The sequence below is a fragment of the Lynx canadensis genome, chromosome C1, assembly GCF_007474595.2.
Source record: "Lynx canadensis isolate LIC74 chromosome C1, mLynCan4.pri.v2, whole genome shotgun sequence".
NCBI classification, from domain to species: Eukaryota; Metazoa; Chordata; class Mammalia; order Carnivora; family Felidae; genus Lynx; species Lynx canadensis.
In genome coordinates this window covers 75,252,998-75,262,651 of record NC_044310.1, presented here as the reverse complement: position 1 = coordinate 75,262,651, position 9,654 = coordinate 75,252,998, and positions in this window count along the sequence as shown.

The window sequence follows — 9,654 nt, the reverse complement described above, 5'->3', positions numbered from 1 at the left end:
ATAAACATTTTTCTCAAGCTCACATGCAACATTCATCACAGTAGACCACATAATGGGCCATAAAGCACACCTTAACAAATTTAAAGGAATAGAAACATTACCATATATGTCTCAGATCACAATGGAATTAGACTAGAAACCAATAACATAAAGATAGCTGAAAAATCCTAAAATACCTGGATGTTAAACAACACATTTCCATATCATACATACGTCAAACAAGTCTCAAAAGAAATTTAAAAATGTTCTAAACAAAATGAAAACAAAGAGAGTGTGGGGGAGATGGTGGTAGAGTAGGAGGACCTGGGGCTCACCTTGTTCCATGAATTCTAGATAACTATCACATCATCCTAAATAACCTGAAGTAGACCTGAAGACTGGCAGAAGAAAGTCTCACACTAAAGGTAGAGAAGAGGTCACATTGAAGAAGGTAGTAAGTATGGAGATGGAGCCTGGGAGAGAACTGGCTCATGGCCACTGTGGTAAGGAGGGAGCTGCGATCTTGGAGACAGGTAAGAGACAGACTAGCACACAGGGGAGTAAACAAGAAAAAAAATTCCCAAGGCAATTGGCTTGGAAAGTAAGAGGGCCCAAATTTTATGAATTATTGCAATGAGTAGGGGCTCAAAGCCTGGAGTTTTAAACGTTGGCGTGCTTGACTCTGGGAGACCTTGGAGGACACTGGGGCTGCTCTTGCAGAAAAAGCAGGGCAAACATCCCATAAACATATATTGTGAAAACAGTGATCTGAAGAGAGCCTGGGACATATGGTGGGGAGGTTAGTTACTCATCTCAGAGCATATCCCAGAGAGGCAGTATTCACAAAGATACCCCTCAGGGAACCAAAGAACTGGCAGGTGCCATTTCCCTCCCCTGCCCCTCAGCACAGACACAGAGCCACCTGAGGGAACCAGCATAGCACCAACACTCTTACCTAACTTGCTTACACCAAGTCCCGACCCCCCATGCTCCAAAAGAGCTGCCCTTCCCAGCCATGCTTGCTTCAGTCCCAGTGAGGCAGGCCCCCTTCCCCAGAAGACTGGCTGAAACCCATGTCAACACCGTTTGGTCTCAGTGGCCATGGTAAGTCTTGTTTCACAAGCAGACCAGAGCACACCTAGTTAAAATGCATCACATTCAGGCCAGGGACTAAACACTACCCATAATAGGCAAAGAGAACCTCTACAGATGACTGACCTGAAGGATAAATCAGCCAGAACACAACAGTAGAGTGCACGTAGCACACATTAGAGACACTCCCAGACTGCCAGGCCCAGAATATGCCAGGCCCAGTGCCCCAGTGCACACTGTGGGGCACTACAGAACCTCTTCTTTATAGAGCTATCACCCTCAAGAATAGGGGATGTAGCTGAGTTTACTACACAGAAACATATACAGAGATTTAGGCAGAGGAATTTGTCCCAGATGAAAGAACAGGACAAGGCCACAACCAGAGATCTAAGCAAAATAGATACAAGTAACATGCCTGATGGAGAATTTAAAGCAATGGTCATAAGGACACTCATTGGACTTGAGAAAAGAGGACACCAGTGAGACTATTAACACAGAGATAAGGAAAAATACAGCAGAGAGAACGGGTTTAATAAACAAAATGAGAAACACGCTTCATAGGATGAACAGCAGCCTGGAAGAAGCAAAGGATGAATTGATGACCTAGAGGACAGTAATGCAAAGTAACCAAGCTGAACAAAGGAGAGAAAAGAGAATTATGCAAAATGAGTACAGACTTAAGAAACTCAGTGATTCCATCCAATGTATTAATGTTCGTATTATACAACTCCCAGAAGAAGAGAGAGAAAAGGGGGCAGAGAATTTATTTGAATAAATAATAGCTGAAAACTTCCCTAATCTGGAGAAGGGAACATATCCACACACGAGACAAAGATAACCCCCAATAAAACCAACAAAAGCAAATACATAGCAAAACATATCGTAATTAAAATGGCAAAATACGGGGGATAAAGAAAAAATATTAAAATCAGCAAGACAAAAGAAGACAATTACATAAAAAGGAACGCCCTACCCCTCCCCCATAAGGCTATCAGTGGATTTTTCAGCAGAAACTTTCCAAGTCAGAAAGGAGTGGCATGATACATACAAAGTGCTGAATGGGAAAAACCTGCAGCCAAGAATATTCTATCCAGCAAGGCTATCATTCGGAACAGAAGGAGAGATAAAGCATTCCCCAAACAAAAGCTAAAGGAGTATATGACTACTAAATCAACCCTGCAAGAAATATTAAAGGGGACTATTTGAGTGGAAAGGAAAGACCAAAAGTGATAGTATGAAAGTAGGAAACACAAAAGCAGTAAAAACGAATATTTCTATAAAAAATAAAAAAACTAAAAATAAAAGAATATAAAATATGACACAATATACCTAAAACATGGGGAGGAGAGGAGTAAAGAATGGGTTGAAACTTAAACAACCATCAACTTAATATATACTGCTGTATGTAGAAGATGTTATACACAAACCTAATGGTAACCACAATTCTAACAAAAATGCAAAGAATAAAGAGACATAAATCCAAATATATCACTAAAGAACACCAGTAAACCATGGAAGAGGGAAAGATGAAAAAGGATTAGAGAAAATCTTCAGAAAACAAGTACAAAGCAAGTAATAAAATAGCAATAAATATATATCAATAATTACTTCGAATATAAATGCACTAAATGCCCCAATAAAAAGACATAGGGTGAAAGAATGGATAAAAAACAAGACTCATCTATATGCTACCTACAAGAGACTCCTTTTAGGTCTAAAAACACCTGCAGATTGAAAGTGAAGAGATGGAGAAACATTTACCATACAAATGAATGTGAAAAGAAAGCCAGGGTAGTAATACTTGTATCAGACAAAACAGACTTTAAAACAAAGGTTGTAATAAGAGACAAAGAAGGATGCTAAATAATCGTAAAGGGGACAATCCAACAAGGGGATATAACAATTATAAATATTTATGCACCCAACAAACCAACTAATAAACATAAAGAAATTGATAACAATACCATAACAGTAGGGGACTTTAACACCCCACTTGTCAATGGACAGATCATCTACACAGAAAATCAACAAGGAAACAATGGCTTTGAATGACACACGGGTCCAGATGTATTTAACAGATAAATTCAAGACATCCCATCCTAAAATAGCAGCATACACATTCTTGCAAGAGCACATGGAACATTCTCCAGAATAGGATCACATATTAAACAACAACACAAGCCTCAACAAATTCAAGAAGATCAAAGTCATGTTATGTATCTTTTCTGGCCACAACATTGTGAAACTAGAAGTCAACCACAAGAAAAAATCTGAAAATAACACAAATACGTGAATGTTAAATAACATGCTACTAAACAATGAATGGGTCAACCAACAAATAAAACAATTTCTCTGATATTGGCCATACCAACTTTTTTTCTAAAGGGGTGCCCTGAGGCACAGGAAACAAAACCACACACTATTGGCACAACATCAAAATAAAAAGCCTCTGCACAGCAAAGGAAATGATCAATATAACTGAGAGACAACCTATGGAATGGGAGCAGATATTTGCAAATGACATATCTGATAAAGGGTTAGTCTCCAAAATATATAAAGAACTTATTAAACTCAACACCCAAAAAATAAATAATCCAGTTAAAAAATGGGCAGAAGACATGAACAGACATTTCTCCAGAGAAGACATACAGATAGCCAACAGACACATGAAAAGATGCTCATCATCACTTATCATCAAGGAAATGCAAATCAAAACTATAAGGAGATATCACCTTATACCTACCTAGTCAGAATGACTAAAATCAACAATACGAGAAACAACAGGTGTTGGCAAGGATATGGAGAAAAAGCAAACTTATGCACTGTTGGTGGGAATGAAAACTAGTGCAGCCACTGTGGAAAACAGTATGGAGGCTCCTGAAAAAGTTAAAAATGGAACCAGCCTATGATCCAGCAATCACACTACTGGTTGTTTACCACCTCTCCCCCCCCAAAAAAAAAACACTAATTCAAAAGGATACATGCACTTCTATGTTTACAGGAGCATTATTTACAATAGCCAAGATATGAAAGCAGCTCATGTGTACATCAGTTGATGAATGGATAAAAAAAGATGTCACACACACACACACACACACACACACACACACACAAATATTATTCAGCCATAAAAAAGAATGAAATCTTGCCATTTGCAATAACATGGATGAAGCTAGAGAGTATTATACTAAGTGAAATATGTCAGTCAGAGAAGGACAAATACCATATGATTTCACTCATATGTGGAATTCAAGAAAAAAAAATGAGCCAAGGGAAAAAGGAAAAGAGACAAACCAAGAAAAAAGTCTCTTAACTATAGAGAACTGATGGTTACCAGAGGCGAAGTGTGTGGGGCTTGGGTGAAATAGGTGATGGGATTAAGGAGTGCAGTTGTGGTGATGAGCACCGAGTGATTAAAATAAAAAGTTAAAAAAAGAAAATAAAAATACAACATCAAAATTTATGAAATGTGGTGCAAGTTGGTGAATGAGAATTGCAAGCTTTACCTTGATATGTAATCTTACAGAGACTGTGAACTAAATTTTAGGAGAGGGACTAAGGAGACACTAAGCAGCTGGGTGTATCTAGAATTCATCTAATTGGTAAAATATCCATTGTTTGCTGTTAGTTTTCTCAGCCTCAGATAGTTGTTTTTGGGGTCCTTCAAGAGCCCTCAGTGGAAAGAGGGTGCCTAAATCTTGAGTGACTGTAGAGAGCGGAGGGGCTGGAGTGTGAAGGGAAAAGTCTAACAAGGGTGGATTGAAGGAGGGAGTATGTAGCAGTTTTGGAGTGACATATTAATAGAGTTCAGGGGCACCTGGGTGACTCAGTTGGTTGAGTGTCTGACTTCAGCTCAGGTCATGATCTCACATTCATGGGTTCAAGCCCCTACATCGGGCTCTGTGCTGACAGCTCAGAGCCTGGAGCCTGCTTTAGATGCTGTGTCTCCTTCTCTGCCCTTACTGTGCTCGTGCTCTGTCTCTCAAAAAATAAAATAAAATGTTTAAAAAAAAATAGAGTCCAGATCTTTTAACAACCAAAATGGAAGTGTTGCACGGTCTAGAAGTAGGAACGCGAAGTCTGTTATTTAGTAATCCCTGAATTATTGGCTAAGTCCCTCAAGCCCCTCTGTTATAAATTATATAGGGGAATCCTGGGGAGCAGCACAAATGGATCTATTATAGTGTTCTATTGTGGGGTTCCATACCCCATGAATGCCTGATATCCGAATTCCTTGCCTACAAAAAGGAGAAACCCTGCCCACTAATTGATTTAAATCTTCAATAAGATGGATAAAGAGGAGTCAGACAAAGCGATCAGGGGACACAGGTGTGAGGGAGACGAATAGGGGGTCTTTCAAGGTCACAATGAATTCAATATCCCATTTCATGAAGCTATTGGGATAGTTAGGCTAAGAAAAATGTTGTGTTGAGCCTTAAGAGATCCTATAGAGATAGTGAGGGACTAAGGGGCAAATTGTGAGGCAAATTTTCAAAGATGGCAATGTTTGGTGACTTTGAGGAAGAGGGAGGGAAATGAGGCAGTGCTAAGGGGGGAAAGCATTACCCCAGTAATAATGAGAAGTGTGATAGGTGCCCTTCAACTCATGATGGAAACATAATCTTGTGGATTTAGGGGCAATTAAGAGCATGGAATGTCTGCTTTCTCAGAGCTGAGTTAGTATTCCTCTTGTGAAAAAAAGAATTTGGGTCTTTTCCCTCCTTTCCAAACCCAATGGCCTTTTTCTTTACAATACCAGCAAATATCCTGGTCAACAGAGGCCTATATTTTTGGGTCCTGTCTTTTTTTCTAGTTGTTTTCAATGTAAAGCCATGAGCTTGGATTGTGTATTTTATATTTTCTTAAAAATGGTATTCTCACAGTGCTGGGCTAATGTCTGAAATTCAGATATCTCAGCATTATATCAGGAGAATTTTTTTTTTTTTTTTTTTTTTGGTAGTGTTATGAAGCACACATCTTAGGTCATTCCAAAAGCCCGTGGTAGAGCAAAGCCTGTTTGGTAATTAAGTTCAAGCCCTGAGTGCTTTTTCCAAGTAGTTTCTAATTGGTGGTGGTAATTTGCCACAATTTCATTCTTTAGTTGTTTATAATTTTTAATACATGACAAATCATTTTTAATAAGATAAAACTCAGAATGGGCTTCAAATACTTTTTCCTTGATTTTTTACTCTCTCTCTGGACTCAGTAGTAGTTTGAGATCCCTTAAGATCTTTGAAGGTCTTTCACTTAGCTTTCTTAAACCAAGGAGTGGCATCTCTAGGTCCCATAAAAAAGTGGGTAAGTTGATAAAAGTTGGAGAATCTCAGAGAGTAAGCACCCAAGAGCCCCTCAATTGTTCAATAGATTTCTCTTTCTTTTTGGGAACTAGGAAGATCTTTAACCAAGACCAAGGTTTAAATGTTATTTCTTCAGTTTGGTCTTTGTTGGGAATAGGTTGTGGGAGTGGTTTGAGCATCATGTACAGAAGGTGGAGATCCAACAAATTAAATTGTCAAGGGAAACTGAAGGGCAGGAGAGCATTCTGAGAAGGTAAGGAAAAGGGGGAGTGAGGAATATGGACACATTGGAGGATGGGATCTAGGGGACTGTATTTGGGGAGGACCAAGGGGGGTCTCAAGGTCCAAAGCAGTGATCTTGGAACTTTTTGTTCCAGGGCTCCTCTATGATGCCAGTAATCAGCAGAGATTAAAGACGGGGGATTTTCAGTCAACTGCAAAGCTAACATTTTCAAAATCCGTGGTAAAAAAGAAGGCTGGGATTCTAACCCAGATTCAAGAGTACACTCAGACTTTTAAGAATCAAAATCTCTCCTCACTGTGCTTTAATGGACTATCATCTAGAGCACTGGATCAGGAGTCAGACTCACCAAAGGATCCCTGGTCAATCAGTCAGGAATGAAGACAAAGGTCTAACAGGTGTGTACTTGGAGTCTCAGGTGAGAGTTTTGGGGCTATAATGAAGTTGATTTTATCTGAGTTGCAGCACCAGAATGTAAAAGAAACATTATTCTGACACTTGTTATAATGGTAAGGAGGGCTTTATTCAAGACTATTGCAATAGGGGTCAAGGCTGTTGCATCAGAGGAGAAATACTGAGCCCAATTCCAAATATAGTAAAGCCAGCTAGGAATATATAGCTGACAGAGTGACAGGTCCTGTGAATGAAAAAGTACTAAGTGATGAGGATGGGGAGATTCTTGCTAAACTGGCTTAATAGGATTCTTGCTAAAGACAGCAAAGACTTAGATGTTAAGAGTCTTAGCCACTTCAGGCTGCTATAACAAAAATACCATAGATGAAGCTTAAACAACAGAAATTTATTTCTCATAGTTGTGAAGGCTGGGAAGTTCAATCAAGGTGCCATCAGATCCTGTGTCTGGTGAGAGCCCAGTGCCTAGTTTGCAGATAGCTGTTTTTTCATTCTATCTTCACATGGCAGAGAGCAGAGAGAGATTATGTTTCATCTAGTTTTTGTAAGTGCATTAATTCCATTCATGAAGGCTCTACCTTCATGACCTAATTACCTCCAAAAGGCCCTGCCTCCAAATACTATCACATTGGAGATTTAGGCTTCAACATATGAATTTTGGGGAAACACATTCAGTCCATAGCATTATTTTATGTTTGGGGGGTTTTTGGAGTGGGGAGGGGCAGAAGGAGAGGGTGATAGAGAATCCCAAGCAGGCTCCATGCTCAGTGACAGATCCCAGCTTGGGCCTTGATTTCACAACCCTGGGATCATAACCTGAGCGGAAATCCAGAGTTGGCCACTCAATCAACTGAGCCACCCAGGTGCCCCCAGCCCATAGCGTTTTACCCCTGGCTACCCCAAACTTATGTCCTTCTCATGTGCAAAATACATTCATTTCATCCCAATAGTCTCAAAAGTCTTAACTCATTCTAGCGTAAACTCTAAAGTCCAAAGTCTTGTCTAAATATCATCTAAACCAGATATGAGTGAAATTTGAAGTTGAGATTCATTCTGAGGCAAAAACTCTCCAGCTATGAACCTGTGGGACCAGACAAGTTACAAGCTTCCAAAATACAATGGTGGGACAGGGTCAAAATACACATTCTGTTCCAAAAGGGAAAATTAGGAAAGTAGAAAGGTGTGAGGAGCCCAAGCAAGTCTATGGGAAACTCTATGACATCTTAAGACTCAAGAATAATGCTCTTTCTTGATACTCTGCTTCTGGATCCATTGGGATGGTGGTCCTGCCTCCACAACTCGGCATGGTGGGGATTGCATGGCTGCGTCTCAGCCTGGCAGGGGTCATGTGCCTGTATTTCTATGGAGAGAGGGTCATACCTCTACAGATCCTCCACTAGGTATTGCTACCACCCTTTGAAATCGAGGTGGAGGCAGCTCTGCTCCCCATCCCCCCCAGGGTCATGTGCTCTGGGGCTGTCGTGAGAGTGGCAATTCTGCTAATCTCTGAATTGCATTCAGGGTCGTTCTTCTCTTACCTGAAAGAATAGCACACATTAGCAAAAGAGCTCTGTGGTCATTCTGTTGGGTCTAAGAGGTCTGACGGTCTTCTTAATTTCATACTGTTTTCTGTTTCCTTTAGTTCCAGCTAGCAGTGTTTCTGCTGGTATAATCCCATTTCCATTCTCACCTTTTGTTGAGATGGCTGATTAAATCTGTGGTTCATACCCACAGTGATCTCCTTATCAAATGGTCCATCTGCCACCACACCCTTTCTGTTCTCTTCTGAGCACACTTTCTTATTTTTTGTAATATGAAAAGCCTGACAATTTTCCAAATCTTTAAGTTCTGGTTCGTTTTGCTTAACAATTATGTCTGCAACTACTTTTTCTCTTCTACATTTTACTATAGGCAGTCAGAAGGAACCAAGGCAATCCTTCAATATTTTTCTTAGAAATCTCTTCAGTTAAACATCCAATTAGCTTCTACAAAATGGCAGAACATGAACTTAACTCAGTGAGGTTATCACTTTACGGAAAAGATCATCCTTCCTCCAGCTTCCGATAGCATGCTCCTCATTTCTATCTGGGTTCTCACCAGAATCACCTTTCCAGTTCTCTTCATGGCAATATTGGCATCTTCTAGCATATACTTCAAAATTCTTCCAGCCTCTATCCATTAACCAGTTCCAAACCTGTTGCCAAATTTTTAGGTATTTTTTTTTTAATTTTTTTTAACGTTTATTTATTTTTGAGACAGAGAGAGACAGAGCATGAGCAGGGGAGGGTCAGAGAGAGAGCGAGACACAGAATCTGAAACGGGCTCCAGGCTCCGAGCTGTCAGCACAGAGCCCGACGCGGGGCTCGAACTCACGGACGGCGAGATCATGACCTGAGCTGAAGTCGGCTGCTTAACTGGCTGAGCCACCCAGGCGCCCCTTAGGTATTTTTTAAAGCAGCACCTCCTTTCTTGATACCCAGTTCTTTCTTAGGAGAACACAAGTATTCAATCTATGCCAAGGAGAACAGGTGATGAATAATCTGATCAGATAGCAAGGAAGGGGGGAATCTTAATAAACTAACCTGGAAGGATTCTTATTAAAGTTGGGCTAGGCAAGCCAAAGACAGGGACCAA